Here is a 17,605-nt window from a genome sequence, read left to right as displayed (position 1 = left end):
TTAAAAAGTACATATTATTAGGTTTTCTAGTTATTTTTCATGAGAGCATAATCCACTAAATACAATCTAATACTTTTTGTCTCTACCTGATACTTGTAAACCCTATTTAAAAAAAATTTTTCCTTTCTGAAATCTTTTATCCCTCTCAAAATAGTGTTCTATTTTGAAAAATTTCTTGCCTAGCAAAAGGCTGAAGTAATGCAAGGAACACCTGGATCACCTGGATACTCTTTGCTTAGTTTTACCAATTGTTAATATTTGGCAAATTTGCTTTATGTTTTTCGCTCTGTCTTTGTCTCTCCTGTAACATTTGAAAGTAAGTTGCAGACATCATGACAGTTCACCCTTAACTATTTCAGCATGTGTCTATTAATTACAAGGCAATTTAACATTTATATAATATCATCTAATGTACAGACAATATTCATAGATCTTTAATTTTCCCAATACTGTTCTTTATATTTTTTTTACCATTTGAAGGATTCGGTCAAGGATATTCCTTTTTAATTAACAAGTGATCTGTAGGGTGGTACTTAGAGACTAGATGAATATCCTTTTTACCAATAGCCTTTCACCTAGTGAATTTACATCCATTGATAATCCTTGCATGGGTCAATTATTAAGTATTTTTAAAACTTTTATATTTGAAATATAGAACAAGCTGGAAAGTGCATAAAACGTGATCTTAGAGCTTCATTAATTATTGTAAGGTGAAAACCTATGTGCCATCACTGACATTAGGGAAAACATTATCAGCACCCCAGAGTTCCCGTATATGCCCTCTTTACCTATCATACTCTCCCTCCTTTTTTTAAGGATACTCACTATTTAGACTTTATGGTAATCACTTCCTTTTCTTTAAAAATGATGTCTATTGTATCTTGTTTCTGAATTTTATATAACTAGAAGAATCATTCGGTATATATTCTATTTTGTCTGCCTTCTGTCATACCTTATTACGTTTCTAAACTGTATCTTGTGTACCTGGAGTTCATTTATTTTCATTGCCGTATATTATTCTATTGTATGAATGTACCACAGTTTATTTATTTGTTCTGCTACTAATGATCGTTTTGGTTGCCTCAAAACTTCTTTGAACGGTTTGCACACGTTTCCCAGGTCATGGAAGCATGTGTTTCCATGGGGCATATGCATAGGGGTGGTTTTAGGGTGTATATGTGGTTAACTTTAGAGTAAAATTATTTTCTAGTTCACACATTCCTATAGCAAGTTAGCAAGTTCCCATTGCTCCACATTCTCCCTGACACTTGTCATCAGTCTTTTAATTTTAGCTGCTCTGTTGGGTGTGTTAGTAGTATTTTCTTGTTTTAAATTGTGTTTTTGATTCCCCTCCCCCCATTTTCAATGGCTGTTTGGATTTTCCCTTTATCAAAGTGCTTTATTAAGCCTCTTGTACATTTTGTGTGTGTGTGTGTCATGCTTTTTTTACTGACTTACAGTTTTTTGTACATTCTGAATATGAGGTAGTGTCATAATTTTAGATTTTCTATATGGATTTCCAATTATTGAATACTGTTATTGAAAGGACCATTCTTATTTTTGAATATGGACCGAGTATTAGATGATAATGTGAAATTCTGTTGTCCTATTAGATATAATTATGATGGCATGGTGGCTATATATATATTACATATGTATATAATATCAATTGAAGATGCTCACCTGAAAAAATATACAGGTGAAATAACATGGGTCTGCGATTGGTTTTTAAGATATTGCAGAAAATAAAGTGGAATGGTTATAGTTGAATGAAGATTGGCCTAAATATTAGTAATTGAGGCTGGATGTTGGATTACGTGGTGTCTTAAATATGTATGTGTTTGGATGAAAAATAAAAGTTCAAAAAAGAGAAAACATCTTTTCCCCATTCTTCTTTTGGATTTTCACTAGTATAAGTGTAACCACTGTATTAAGAATTTTTTGGTTATTAGTAAGGTAGTATATACCCATGTAGAAAAATGGAAAAATAGGGAAAAATATGAAGAAAAAAATTTCTCATAAGCTTACCAAACAGAAATAACCTTTTTATATCTTTTTGGCCTTTTATGTGAGTGTATATTTGTGTATGTGTTTGCATATATGTACATTTTTCCCCACTAAAGACCTGAGGAGGTTTTAACAATATTTTGTCTTTAGAAGCATTTTCAGTATTGCTCTCCAGGGGATCATTTCAGTGTATTCTACCTCTAGCCATCTTTAGACTGCCAGTTTCAAATTGAACCTTGTATTAAGTCATTGCTAGATTTTTAGGTATTTCAATTCTAAGTGCATTCTTATTGATTTATTCTTTAATGTTAATAAATCTTTTTATGTTTAACATGCTGTGGTTAGTTACGTTTGGGAAAGTAAGGGCTTCTGTAAGGCTTCCTTACAGAGCATGACACCTTGTCTTATTAAACCAGCGTCTGGTTTTCCATAGAAATGGGTGAAGGCATGTAAATATGGCCGATATTTTACAGCTGAGGCCCAGAGAGGTTAAATTGCTTTTCCAAAGTTCCAAGGCCAGTAGAGGGGCTGCCAGAAGTTCTTATCCCACACACCAGTTTTAAGGAAGCAATTACATATAGTCAATTTCATAGTTGTGGAAATGTGTTAAACTAGGTCAATGTCAACTAGAAATTTCCTCTGAGCTGATGGTTTCTTTTGTGCCTTCTCTGTGGTTTCTTCCCTATGGTATCCTGGCAAGTTTTCAGGCTTCTGAAAGGAAGACCGCTCTTAGGAAAATCATCTAGATCCTTGGCTGAGAGGTTGCATGTCTCAGTGCTCTAAAATAAAATAAAACAAAACTGAGTGTAAGTTATTTTTTCTAACCACTCCTGGGGATCATTGAGTTCTTTGTTCCTTTTCCCACATATAATTAAGAGTTAGAAGCAGCATATTTGGGATGATTTTCAGAACAATTGATGTGAAAGTGCCCTGAACTAGCTTTCCATATTTGATAGAGAAATAACAATTGTTTCCTGCACAGATGAGACTGATGGACTTTGGTTTACTGTGTTTATCAATGTACTTACTGCTGGTGTTTGAAAATCAGTTACACATTGGCATTGCTTCAAGGGAACATTGACTTTAAACTTCAGCTTTGAGTAACAATTGTTATTAAAATCCAATGAACATAATCCACTGATTTTATATATGCAGTTTTAAAACATCCTCATCATTTACAGGTTTGGGAGCCAGGAATCTGTTATTTCAATAGGACTTACAAGGCATAGTATTTCATGGAATTGCTGTAGACTCTGCGGGAGCATTTAGTAGCTCCTGAGCTGAGCTGACATTTTCAATGCTTTTGTACCATAAAGAAAGACATGAGAGAGATGTTGTAAACTCTTACTGGTAAACAAAACCAATCATACTCAAGACACCTAAATTCAAACAAATGAAAAATAACTTGTATGTACCCCCTTGAGGTAGATGGAGAGTAACAAGAAAAAGAATGCATTAGAGTGACGAATGAATGAATATAAGAATAACCTGTAACTATCAGGAATGTCTGAAATTGTTGCAGTGAATGTGCATTGAAAAAGCCCATGTATTGTTTTGCTCTTTACTATTGTATCTTTGCATTGTTTAACTGTTCACCTCAATATTTAAATTGTGTTGGGAACTGGCTTGTTATGGTTCATGGCATTATTTTGAAAGAGATTATAGTCATCAAATCGCAGTTCACTTTTCCCCCTACTTTCTATTTTTGGCTATTTCTTTTCATCTTAAAAGAATGATTGAAAAACCATAGCTTTTTTTTTTTGGTATGGGTGTGAGTTCTTGGAGAAGGTGTGGGGAGGTAAGAGAAATAGTTTGTTCAGGGTACAAAGATCGATAAGGATACTAATTCTCAAATAATTTCCAGAGGGGCAATAAGGTATAATGAACTTGGCTGTAAAGGCAAATATGGCGTTCTATATGGAACCGGGAGGAGAGGCACTTCGAGCAGGCTTGGCATTGAAGACTTTCTTGAGGAGAGGAGACATCTGAACTAGACCTAGATGAATAAGTTCAAGTCAGGTAAAGGTGGAAAACAGGAGGATGGAGCAGAAGGTAGGGCCACACTTTGTAATCAGTATTTTTACTGAATTTGGAGGCTTTTGCTGCACATGGGTGCAAGGAAGGATGAGGCAGACCTAGAATAGTGGCTGTGGTGTCTGAGGGCAAGGAATTAACCCAAGGCTGGAGAGAAGGCTGCGGGCCTGGGTACCAGGCCCCATTGTGCTGTAGCTGTAGCGGCCCCTCCTGCTCAGATGTTCGTCTTGCAGCATTCGACAAGGAGGTGTCATTGTGTTGATCAACACAGGAATTGGGGGGCGAAGATGTTTATGAAGGACTAGTTGAGAATAGTCTACCTTGAGAGTAAAGGGAGAAGGGCCTAGAGATCCCGGGGCACGAGTGTTGGCCCCTTGTTCATTCTGCTGCTGTTTTTCAAAGATTGATTTCCTTGGGATGTACTAAAAATTGGTTAACATCATGGGCAACTTGAGCAAATTACTATTTTTTGAACTAAAATTCCAAGACTGTTAAAGGCATGTAGTGACAAAACCTAGCCTTTGTGTGTATGACTCAGGGCAAGGCTTGGCCGTCAGATTCTGCCCCTTGCTTTTCTTTGTAAATAAAGTTTTATCGGAGCATATCTTTATTCCTTTACATATTACAAATGGCTTTTTTGGTACTACAGTGGCATAGTTGAGTAATCGTGACTCCACAAAAGCTAAAATATTTACTGTCTGGCCCTTTGCAGACAAAGTTTGCCAACCCTTAATATAGAGATATAATTATTTGTTATAATTATTTGTTCTCAGGGAACGATGCTCAAAACCGAGATAGATGGGATGAAATTCTGAATGTTCTCGGGAGAATGAGATTCATATACACTGACTACATTGACACCTCGAGACAATGAAATTGAAGTGTTTGCTGATTTCAGGAACCTTAAAGAGGGCCCTGAACTTAGAAATAGAGCTACTTGTGTTCTTGGGTGACCCTACCGGATACCTTGGTAGCAGTGACATTAGTGTAAGAGTCCTAAGATCTGAACTTGTTTTGTTCTGTTTCATCATGGGCTGGTCCATTGATAAAGTTTTAATTAGCCTTTACTGACTGTACATTTAGAAAGTTAGCTCTCTGTTAAAAGAAGTGTGGGAGTTTCTTCAGGACACAAACACACAAAAAAGAAGATAAAGTAAAAAGAGGAACTGGGAGAAAAAAGTTCTATAACTGTGGGACGCTTTGACTTGGGACATGAAAGTCAACAGGTATCTAGGAAAGACAGAAGGTAGAACATTTATGGGATAGCCAATAGCCATGTGCACTTCACAGACCTTTGAAAACAGTTCTGTTGTTCTGTGTGTGAGAGCTAAGAAGAGGCATCAGCATTACTTACCTACACTAGTACAGTGCAGTGTGAGTCATTCAAGCTTGTGTTTTATGCTATTTTGGGCTGCATTTCTAGTAATACCTGTCATATAATATAATGTTGATCCTCTTAATGATGATAATGGTTTATTGAGTCGAGGTTTAAAATGAAGTTTTATTTGCTTTGTTTAAGCTAGCTATTACCTCCGTAATCCATAACACTAGAAGGATCTGCAAGACTATTGTCTGATTTCAAAAGAGTCGTCTTTGAAGATTTTTTTCTAAGTTGAGTGTTGACAGATATCTCCTCCTGTAAGCCTCACCAACCTCCTCTATTACCCAGGCTTTCTGGTTTGAATGCCTCATATCATTAAAGGCAGCGCAGTCTGCAATGGCCCTTGTGAGCTGATGTTTTCAGAGTAGTGCACCAGCCAGGAGCTTAGCTTATCCTCATCATTATGGTTCCCACTTAAGAATACTTTAGCCTTCTTTGTATGCTTTATGTCCAGGTACTTATTTCTTCTGGCATAAACCTATGAGATGGTATTATGTTAAGATTGAAAATTTCCTTTGTGTATAACCATCTTTGATGATAATTTTCTGTAGTTCACTGGAGGAAGAAAGCTGCATTTCACAGTGAGGGGAAGATGCTTCACCTGTGATCTACAACTTGTGCCATATCACTGTTCTTAAATCTCCCAGACTTGCTTTGAAACACAGCTTCTTCATTGAATCATGTTCTTCTCCCATTGCAGCTGCCTCCACATATCCGAAGGTATCTACCACCTTCTCCTGTACCAGCCTGGTCCCAACGGTCTCCTACCCTGAGAGTAGATATTAGTCCACTGCACAAAGAATTTCTCTGGTTTTTCAAATATTGTGTTGGCTCAAGTAACAAGGTTAAGTTTTCTAGAAACAACATATGAGATGGGGACATGTCAAGAACATGCCTTGTGTGTTTCCCTCCCTCCAAATGCGTTGTCAGTTCCAGCATCTTTCTAATGTGTGGCCTTTACCAGGCCTTTATGTTTACTTACCTTCTCAGGGTTTTCCACTGTCTCATGGGACAATTTCACTAATGATGAGCAGATGATAGCAGTGATGCCTAATAAATTTAAATGGGCACAAGGCATAATCCTTTTGGGAGAACAGCTGAGATACAAGTGAACTGCCATCTACATACTCTTACCTGGATTTGTATACAACTGAAATGATTCTGTGGGCGAGTTCACAGAATCATTTTAGAGAGTTTTTGATTTGGATAGTCAATTTTGGGTAAGGAAATATATGTTATTACAACAAATATTTGGAAAATAAGTACAGGAAATGAAGGATACCTGTACTTATATAACTATTTCTTCTGCAGTAGACTCTGAGTCCAAGTGATGGCAGGTATCATTTCTCATAGATTCTCCAGACCCAGCCTCTATCATAGTGTCTGCTGCAGAGAACGCACCTAAGTAATTACAGAATTGATGAGTAATTGGAAAAATAGTCCATGGCCAGATGGTGGAGTTTCCTGAGTGTTTTTGGTTATTATTCTGTATATCATTTGAGATTATTTAATAGGGAAGTGATAGAATCAGAATTGTGCTTTAAAGTGTGTCATCAGATATGGTCTGTGAGATGGACTGGTCACAGCAAGAGGCTTGAAAAGTGCTTTGAAAAGGAGGAAGAGGAGTTAGAATGATTTTATCTGGTATGTGTTTTTCTGAACATCAGTAGTGGTTCTCAAACTTTTTGGTCTCAGGACTCCTTTACTCTTTTAATAATTTATTGTAGACCTGAAAGAGCTTTTGTTTATGTAGATTATATCTATCCTTATATCCTTATATATTGTATTAGAAATTAAAAAACAAATTCAGTGAGAGGAGTGGCATTATTTTACCTTTTTTTTTCCCCTCAAATCCCTAATGTTTAGCTTAATGGAAGACCTCTGGATTCTTATATCTGCTTCTGCATTTAATCTGTTGTGATGTCATGTAGCCTCTGGAAAACTCTACTTTACACTCATGTATGATTGAGAATGAAAACGGCAAATATTGTCTTGGTGTAATTATGAAAACACTTTTGTTTTTTTTAGGCAAGGCAACCGTTGGTTGACCTCACACATTGCAAGGACCTTGTCAATTTACAATCTCTTATTTTTTATTTTATTTTTTACGCCTACAGCACCTGGTCTTCCTAGGTGGTTTCCCATCCAAGTACTAACCAGGCCTGACCCTGCTTAGCTTCCGAGATCAGACAAGATTGGGCTTGTTCAGGGTGGCATGGCTGTAGACATGAAAACAGTTTTGATGCCATAGACCTTTTGATGGGATCTGGATGTCTCCTCGTGGTTCCCAGACAATACTTTGAAAACTGGTAACTTAAGGTACTTAGAAAAAAATTTCATTTTCTGATCTCTATATAGATGATGTAGGGATTTTGAGGTAAGGTGTTCCATTCTTGTTTACTGACCTTCAGATAACTGTATCTTTGATATGTATCTCAAAGACCTAATCACATTGGGAGACAGTGGTTTTCAGGCCATAGCCATAGAATTCTTTAGGGAACATTGTGCCATATATTCTGATATGTAACTCAGGCAAAATTTTACAAGTAGAAAATAGACTTAGAATGTGAACTCAGGTCCCTGCATCTGAAAATCTGTAAAATATTTTAAAGAAATTATATTTCCAAGATTTTTTCTTTAATATTAATTTGCTAGTCTATTGCTTTTGTCATTCGGGTATTTATTAATAGATAATTGATAGAGTATTCATAAAAGTTTGAAAAATACTCTGCCAAGATACTCTGCCAAACCTTAAGACAAAAATATAATGTCTTATTCTTTATATTTTTTCTTGAGGGCTGGAGCAGACATTTTTTTTGCTATGCATGTACTGGCTGGATGGGCCTATATATGGGATCCTCTTTCCAGTTTCCATTTTCCAGTTTTCTTTATAGTCTGTAATTATAAAAGTATAATTTTTAAGGTAAAAATTAACTTTTTATTAATATAAATGTTAAATATAAAAATTGGTATTATATGAGAGGAAATTGAAATCACGTATAATCCTGGCATGCAGAGACAAAAGCTGTCAAAAAAAATTTGATGTATTTTTTCCCAGTGTTTTTTCTTGATTTAACACTTGATAATTGTATTTTTTAAACAGATATGGTACCATAATGAACATAGTTTGGTTTTGTCTTTTCCTTCTCCCATTTTAACACATTGTAAATGCTTTTCCATGATGATAAATGTTCTTCAGCAGGTGATTTAACATTTATTTTATGTCTCATTTTTATTGGCTAGAATGGTTTTCTTGGGCAGGGGAAAGCAGGTAAATCTAACATGAAGAGGGATGCAGGCAGTTGTGGAGGCAGGGAGGGTATGGCAGTTCCTGGTCTTTGGTGGGGCAGTTCACAGTCCACAATGGGGTGTGGCCAGATCGTTGATAACCCGAGAGAGTGTGACACTTTACCACATGCACTGACTGCCTCATATTCTGCCTTTTCTTCACAGCCTCTTGAAATAGAAGGCTATATTGAACTGCACAGAATATTTGACCCATTTACATATATAATCAGTGCCTCTCATCCTTAGCTGTGACTTTTAGGGAAGCTCTGTCTTTGCCTTAGAGTCTTCATTTGTAAAGGGAAGAAGGGATTGAATTAACAACTCTCTGAGGTTCCTCTCATTTAGAAATGTTTGCTTTATGATTAGCAACATTTCTTTAAGAAGATGAACTGAATTCTTTGGTAGTGACCTTTTATGAATTCTAGATTTCATTTATATTATAATTTTGTCAAGAGCCTGTTTATCAGAAATCTGTTTGCTGAAGCGTGGGAATCTTTTCTTACAAGATTTTAGTCTTAATGACAATTAGGCTTCTAAGATGACATTTTTTTTCCTCTTCCCACAATGGGGTAGCTTAAATGCTTTCAGCCACCAGGTGGTGCTCTTGGATAACAAATTTATCTAAGGCTGTGGGTTTCCAAATGAGGTAAAACAGTTTAAACTGTTTGAGTCACCGGGAGAGTTCCTTTTCATTTTGTATTTTTATCATATCAGGATATCATTTATCTTGGGGAAATGATTTGAAGCCAGAACACTAATTGTATGTGTAACTTTCACATCCGAGGTAAAATGTCATTATTCTAGACATGTTTTGCTGCAAAGAGAGCTGTTGGCCTATAGGAACGTGGCTTTCAGATAAAGCTTCTAGTGAATCAAAACTCATTATCTGCCAGCATGTTATGGCTGATCTTTAGTGAATGAGTCTTAGCCTGCATGATCCCAAATTATGCCGTCCAGACAGGGGAGGTGATGGTAGTTCTTTCTATTCACGTTGCATCGAGAATGTTCCATCAGTCTGAAAGCTGTGTTTTCTGAGGAGTTGCCAGGGAATTATTGACTGAAGAGAGTTAAAGCGTAGATGCAGAGTGTCATGGCTACTGCCCTCAAGTGTCTTGCACGTGAGAGGGTTAGGTGGGATCACTGTGGGAAGAATCAGTATTGTCTCTGGAAGAACGTCTTAAAGAATAACAGCGGTCCCAGAGCAGATTGGGCTGCCCTTGGGCCAGGAAGCTCCTGCCCTTGGAATGTTCATGGGGAACACTGTCTGATCTTATGTTGGAAATGATTTAAAAGAAATTTGAGTTGGATAGGATTGATAATTTCTGTTTTAACTCTTCTCTTTACCCCAACTGCTAAACCTCACCACTGAAGTATACTTAGATGTTTAATACAGTGCTAGATTGGTAAACCAACAAATATATGTGGAGTCCCATGCTGAGTGATTTATGGGAGTGTAAGAAGCATTGGGGATATTAGAGGATATCTGTGCAGGGTGCTTGCTAGTTAGCTGGAGAGTCATGAGTGGTTTCCCTATAACATGTACAGGGCAGACTAGGTACCCCATGGGTAGTAAGAGTACTGTGCTCCATAGGAGTGTGAAGAGGTTAAGCTTCTGGGGGACTGGCACAATCCCTGAGATTGTGGTGAGAATTCAGGAGTATCAGTAGGCATCAGACTTGTGAGCCACAGTGAGGAATGAGGATGCTAAAGTGTTCTGAGGGTACTGGATGATCAGTATGCCTGGAGGGTTGGCTATCTGTGGGAAAGTGTGAGGGAAACAGCAGTGGTAATTACTGAAGGGAAAAGAACATGAAACCCAGAGGTGAAAAAACAGAGTTTTAGTACTGAATTTGGTGATCATCATATAATCATTGATGATTTCACCAGGAAGGAGTCTTGGCGATCTGAGGTAGCCAACACACTTATAGATGAGGAACCTCAGACTGAAATAGTAGGATCTATCCAAGATGAAACCCACTTTGTGGCAGAACTGGGAGACCGCTTTTCCCTTTCTCTTTCCACTATTTTAGACTGCCCCCAGGAAGGATTATGAGAACTTTGAACTATGTTGTGTACTCTGGACCTCTTCATCTCTTGAATTACTATCTGCCAGTGTCTTCACTGGCTGCTTAATATCTTCAGAAGCAAGCTTCTGTTCTCATTGCAGCCCTTGCCTTGCCTGCAGGTTTACAAAAGGACTTTGAGAAGGCATATATATTTGAAGCCCAGTTCCTACTTTGGCCCCATCCTTCCCCATTTTTAAAAAAAGGAAGGTGAGAATAATCTGGATTTTATCTTTACCATGATATTTTAAGATATGGAGATGGGTTTTTTTTTTTCTCTTTTTAATGAGGGAATTTATAGAGTAGAAATATTCAAATAACTATTGTCAGAAACGAACTGTTGATCCTTGCTTTCTGCTTTTCGAATCTATTTCAGAAATGATCAGAAATATGGATCAATGTTTATACATCAAGATTATTTTCCAGTATTTTTTTTAGATTAAAGCAAAGAATATATGACAACCTACTTATCACAAAAGAAAATAATGATACGAATTGTTACAGACATGAAGTAAAATGTATAATAAAATAAATGTTAGGGAAATGTTCACAATTCAATGATGAGTGAATAAACCAAGATAACTGTGTGTGTGTGTGTGTGTGTGTGTGTGTATCCCCCCAAGATCTTGAAATGTTCTATTATGTAGTTTTTGCATTGTGTTTGTATACAAGTATTATATATAATTCTCTTTATAAATCATCCATTTGACCATAGGAAGAGACTGGTAGGTCTGACTGGGGAGTTTGGGTTGCTGCTTCCACACAACAGCTTCTGGGTTCCTCAAAATAAGTTCTCACCTTTCAATGGGCTTTTCAGGTCACTAGAACAGAGTTAGAGCCATGAATTCCAAGAGCCTGATTCTAATTATGTTCTAAAAAAAAAAGATTTTTTAAAGAGAAATATGTCACTAAAATGATAAAATGGTCTTTTCTAATTTGCAGGTGTAAAGTTTGGTTTTTTTAAAAAAAACTTGTTCCCAGTATTCCACAGTAAGAAAATACAGTTTAATATTCAGTAAAATTATTGTTAGTTTTCCCTTTTTCTTTGAAGGAATAATGTTAAGCCTATGTTTCTGATCCAAAATTTTACACTATGAAGAATGAAAATGAAACCATTGGAAATTCCTTAGGTTTTCGTTATGAAGAATACTACCAGCTTTCTGCCAAATGTTATGAGCATGCATTAAATCTAAAAGTGCCTTAAGTGAGAAATAGCAATGAGAAAAAAATGAAGCAAGGTAGGAAAAACAAACAATTGGGAGAAACAAAAGAAAAAGTAGATAGAGCCCTTGGGAATCAGTCAGCAGCCATTTGGGAGAAACATATATTCTTTATTTAAATTGAGATTTTCCTGGAATTAGTTGTTATACAAAGGCTCAAGTCCAGCACATACTTTGGTATCATTCAAAATACAAGTGGCTTCCACTTTTCCTCTAGTAGGATCACAGTAGTGTCATAGATACTGATCTATTACTTTCTTAATATAATCCACTAGAGAATGGGGGAAGTGAGGACCTACAGCTCGGGTTACTAAGGAGGAAATGTATCAGTCAGTCATTATTTTGCTGTCAGTAATAGAAACCTTAGAATCAGTGGCTGAAAAAAATTAGGTGTAAAGTTTTCATGTAAAAATTTGGTGGCAGGCATTTCAGCCCCAGTGTCAACACAGAGCCACACTCTTAGCAATTTCTTCTGCCATCTTCATAATGAGATCCTTACCCTTGTGCTCTCCTGGTGGCTGCTCAAGCTCTACTAATCATGTCTAAAAGTCTGGTGGATGGTAGCAGGAGGAAGGGGAAAGGGTACAAAGGACCTGTGCCTGCTGAGGCAGCCCCTTCGAAGCTTTCTCCAGGAAGCCCTGCACAGTGGTGACTGCTTACATTTCATTTGCCAGAACCATGTACCATGACTAGCCTTAGCTGCAGGGGAAGCTGGAAACTCAGGTTTTAGCCACCTACATTGTTCTTTCAATTAAATGGAGTTCTATTAGTAAATAAGGTGAAAATAGATACTAAGTTTCTAGGCAGTCTGTCATAAATGTTTATTATGAGAGTGATTTTGAAATACTGCATTATATTGCAGTATAATTCACTTTATAGAGTTGAATGAGACTAGGGGCTTCCTAGTCTAGAAAATATGAATACATTAGTAAAGATCATTGTGTTTTTAATTTCCTCTATGTAAAAATAACATGTCAGGGTTGCAGTATGGGATTTTACTGTTTTATTAAATGTTGAGATAATTGATTTTCTTTAAAAGAGAACAGGGCTTCACATGGTTCAGATTTCCTTTAGGAAATTCTGCAAGGGCCACATGTTGGTAGATATGTAAAATAAAGTTAACAATTCTGTTTGTTATTTCTGTGATTTTTTTTTTAATAGAATGCATGTCAGGAAGTAGATCCATGAGTCCTGCTATTGGCTTAAGCCAATATTTCCACGTCATCCTTTCTTCTAATCCCTTAAGAAAACAGAAAGTAAAAAATCATAATCGTTAAATTAGAGACCATCCCTCACTTAAAATGGTTCAACTTACAATTTTTTGACTCTATGGTGATATGAAAGTGATGCACATTCAGTAAAAACTGTTCTTCAGATTTTGAATTTTGGTCTTTTCCTGGGCTAGCCGTATGTGGTATGATACTCTGTTGTGATTCTGGCAGTGGCAGTGAGTCACAGCTCTCAGTCAGGCACGGGTAAACAACCGATACTCTGTAATGTATTCATTGTGTTAGATGATTTTGCCCAACTGTAAGCTAATGGACATCTTCCGACCACAGTGAAAGGAGGCTGGGCTAAGCTATAATATTTGGTAGGTTAGATGTATAAGGATATATTTAGGAAGTTTTTCCTCCTCAATTATGTAAAAGTATGTAGTTCATAGTTGACTTTCTGGTTCCTTGTTCAGCCACGTATCTTCAGATCCAGTAGAGCCAGCATGAGTTAAGGGTTTTCCCTTCTTGCCTTTGAATCTCAGCTCCTGGGCACGTTATCTGATTTCTCTTTCCCGCAGTTCCCTAATCTTTAAAATGGCATTGATAATAGATAGTAACAGTGTCTATTTTATAGGATAAAATAAGAGGACATAAATAAAACACTTAGTTTGGGGCCTCTTTCCATAGTATGTAGTGAATAAATGTTAGCTGCTGCTGGTGGTAATATTAAAGCAAAACAAGACAACAATCCTGAGGCTATGAGATATTCAGAAGTTGATTTCTGACTCAGAAAATTGTGAAGAATTCTGTTCTGCATTTGTCATTTATGTATAAGTCAAACCTGCAGCCCAGCAATTTATACTTCCTACCATCTGTCAAAGCCTGTCAGAGCCATGAAGATATTTGTGTAGGATTTACTTCTTAAGAAAATGCCCCTGTTGTTTTCAAGAAATATACCACTATCTTTTTGTCAGTAAGACAAGGTACCAGGATACAAATAGTGCTAAGGGATGTGACACAGGAGATAGTCTCTTTTTAATGATTTTTCCTTTATCATATTTTTGGAATGCAGTATCTGATTATATATGAGCAGTGTATTTAAGTTTTAAAGCATAGTAATTCACTGAATACCCCAAATGCACTATGAAGTCCAGCCCGGCTAGATTAGCAATACTGCTCATGGGCTGCTTTTTCTGTTAGTCTTTCTCTGCGACCTACCCATCACCCAGGGGTGGCCTGAATACAGGCATACCTCAGAGATATTGCAGGTTTGGTTCTGGACCACTGCAATAAAGAGAGTATCACAACAAAGTCACATGATTTTTTTGGTTTTCCAGTGCATAATTAAAGTTATGTTTTACACTACCGTAGTCTAATAAGTGTGAAATAGCATTGTCTACAGAAAAAATTTACATACTTTAATTACGAAATACTTTATTACTAAAAATTTCTATCCATCATCTGAGCCTTCTGTGAGTTGCATTTTTTTTGCTGGTAGAGGGTCTCGCTTCGATGTTGATGGCTGCTGACTGATCATGGTGATGGTTGCTGAAGATTGGGGTGGCTGTGGCAATTTCTTAGCCTGTTTGCCCCAAGAATACTCACTGGTGGCTCTTGCAGTTGCAGCATGTACCCCAATAACTCGTGGATTACAGTCCTAACCTTATCCCCAAAGCTTGCCATGAAATATCTTGCTTTTATTATTATTTTTGCATCGCTCTATTGTATATTGATAGTCTTTGGAAACAAATGACATAATTCTCTTTATAGCATTCTGTTTTTAGTAGTGGTATTTCCATTTATAAAATTTAGTAATTTTCGATCGCCAACTGTCAAATCCTAGAAAATGTGGCATTCCTAAGCATGACGTTAACATTGTTCTTGAACAGTTATTAGCCAAAGATTCATTTGATAAATACAATTTATGTGTACATTTCTGTCACATTAGGATTAGAGACAAGTTCTCTTTAGAAATAACTCCAAGAACAGTTTTTATATTTTCACATCGAAAACCCATCATATTTGCTTCAGCCTCAAAGAGCATGTTTATGTAAAATTAACACTAGCAGCGAGCTAAACTTTTTTTAAAATGGGAAATGGGTTAAAAAAGACAACACTGAAGTTTGTTGCGTCAATAGACACTTCCTTTCACAGACAATTTTTCTGTAGTATGCGATGCTGTTTGATAGCATTTTACCCACAGTAGTTTATTTTTTAACTCTTTTTAAAAATATTTTTTATTTTTTAATTATAGTTGATATATAATATTATATTAGTTTCCGAAGTGATTATTGTTCTGTAGTTTTGTTATAATTTTGGTGTGGTTTCAAGAAGAGTCGTGCACAGCCTCTACCTTCTATGCCATCTTGACTGGTCCCCCATGAATGTTCTTAATGGCATCTGGAATGGTGAATACTTTCCAGAAGGTTTTACGTTTGCACATGCAGGGTTGCCACAAACCTTGTTTGTAACCAGTACAATATCTTGTGACTATAAAATATCTTATGTATGAATTTTCATTTTTCTGATTATAAATGATGTTGAATATATTTTCATGTCTTTATTGGCCATTCATGTTTTTCTTCTTTTGTGAAACATCCTCTGCTTATTTTTCCATTAGATTGTTTGACTTTTTCTTGTTATTTGGAATACCTTATATATTCTGGATACCAAAATTATATCCGTTATATTTGTTGAATTATTTGCTTCATTTATGGCTTGTTCTTTTCAGTTTTCATTTTTTTGTTTTATTTTTAGTGTGTGTGGTTTTTTATTTTACTGATAACCCATTAATTTTAATTTTAGCACCTGAAACTATAATAAAGGGTACACTTTGTAAACTTCAGGGCTGTTGTACACATTAAATAAAGTGATGACTGCACAATATCACTTAGTATCTCAAAATCTGGAACATACTTTTGAATTGTTTAAATACAATCTACAGAATTAAAAACAGAATCAGAAGTCATCTATAGTTATACTAATTGTCAATTAAATGTTTTACACTTAAGGTTTGATATAGTAGCCAGTATCTGCTGGGGATGTTGAAAGTGATTTCCGATTCTCATCCTGTTATACTCTATTGGGAAGGTTTCTTGAGTAAGTATGTGACTAGCCAAAGGTGGATACCACCAGGAACAGAAAAACTATGGTAGAAAATTAATAAAAGATCAATAAAAATCAATTACATTAAAAATAAAGTCTTTGTTCATTAAAAGATGCTAAATAAGGCCATCTCTAAAATTGATCTTTTATTAAAGTTCTACCATAGTTTTTGCTTTTCTTCATCAGTTGTAAATGAACAGTGATAATTAAGTACTTATATTTACATATAAACAAGGTATACTGTGAAAGCATATGTTTACAAACAAATAAAAATTCTTGGTAATGTGTTTGATAAGGAAAAAATGTATAAAGGTATATAGCAAAAGCAATCATCTCTTACTCTGGAAAGATCAATTCTGTATTTTAGGTTACATCAAAAAATAAAGCTCCCACTTTTTAGTTTTTCTGAATTCCCTGTTCAGAAATACTTGAAAAAGAAGACAGATATAAGTTATTTACTAAAGAAAAAAAGAACAAAGAAAGAATAAAGGACAACAAAAAATGCCAAAATCAAAAAAGAAACAAAAAATACAAAAACCCCAAACAAGTTATTTTTATCCTCACTTTGATTATGAAAAAAGTTAAATTAACAAAAATCAAGAACTATTGAAATGTCTCTAAGTCCAGAATGAGTTCAGATATTTGGCCACATAGAATATTATCATCTTCAAGTAAGTAAGAGTAATAATGGAAGGCTTTATAAGCACTTTTTAATCTATACATACAGTAGGCATTTTGGTATTTTGGCCACTGGAAAACAAAAGCTGTAATATTAGTAAAGATTTGAGATGTCTCAGTTTTGTAAATTCAGTGCAGCATATTTAAGGTTAAGTAAAGTTGACATCAATATTTTTAGAGATAGCCTTATTTAGCATCTTTTAATGAACAAAGACTTTATTTTTAATGTAATTGATTTTTATTGATCTTTTATTAATTTTATCTACTTATACTTTTATTTCTCCTGGGACTCTAATTCCTTGAACCTTAGATATAGCTTATCCTGTCCAACTTTACATTTCAGATTTTCCATTTTGTATTTCTGTACTGCACTGTGTGTTAATGCTTTAAATTTTATCTTCTGGTTAACTACTCTTATTTAACCCTTTCTTTGAGTTTTTTTACTTTAATAATGATATATTTTACTCCTAGAAGTCTGTCCCTCCCCCCAGATCTGATTGGTCATTCCAAAGTTTATTTGCTTGTCTGTGTGATTCCAGATTTTATTTCTTTAAACATTTCATGCTCTTTAATGTTTCTCTGATAATTCTGATATCAACAACCCTTGGGGGGTGG

The 17,605-nt window shown here is 35.7% G+C and overlaps 1 protein-coding gene and 1 pseudogene across 11 annotated transcripts in view; one reads left to right on the top strand and one right to left on the bottom strand.

Moving 5' to 3' along the window:
• Positions 1-17,605, top strand: part of KDM4C (lysine demethylase 4C) — a 363,396-nt gene that overhangs the window by 68,042 nt on the left and 277,749 nt on the right. The window lies entirely within an intron of this gene.
• LOC120591248 (uncharacterized) lies at positions 7,531-7,649 on the bottom strand (annotated as a pseudogene).

Source organism: Pteropus medius, unplaced genomic scaffold, assembly GCF_902729225.1.
Source record: "Pteropus medius unplaced genomic scaffold, Ma_sr-lr_union100, whole genome shotgun sequence".
NCBI lineage: Eukaryota > Metazoa > Chordata > Mammalia > Chiroptera > Pteropodidae > Pteropus > Pteropus medius.
Note: the sequence above shows the minus strand (reverse complement) of the source record. Positions and strands in the feature narration are given on the sequence as shown.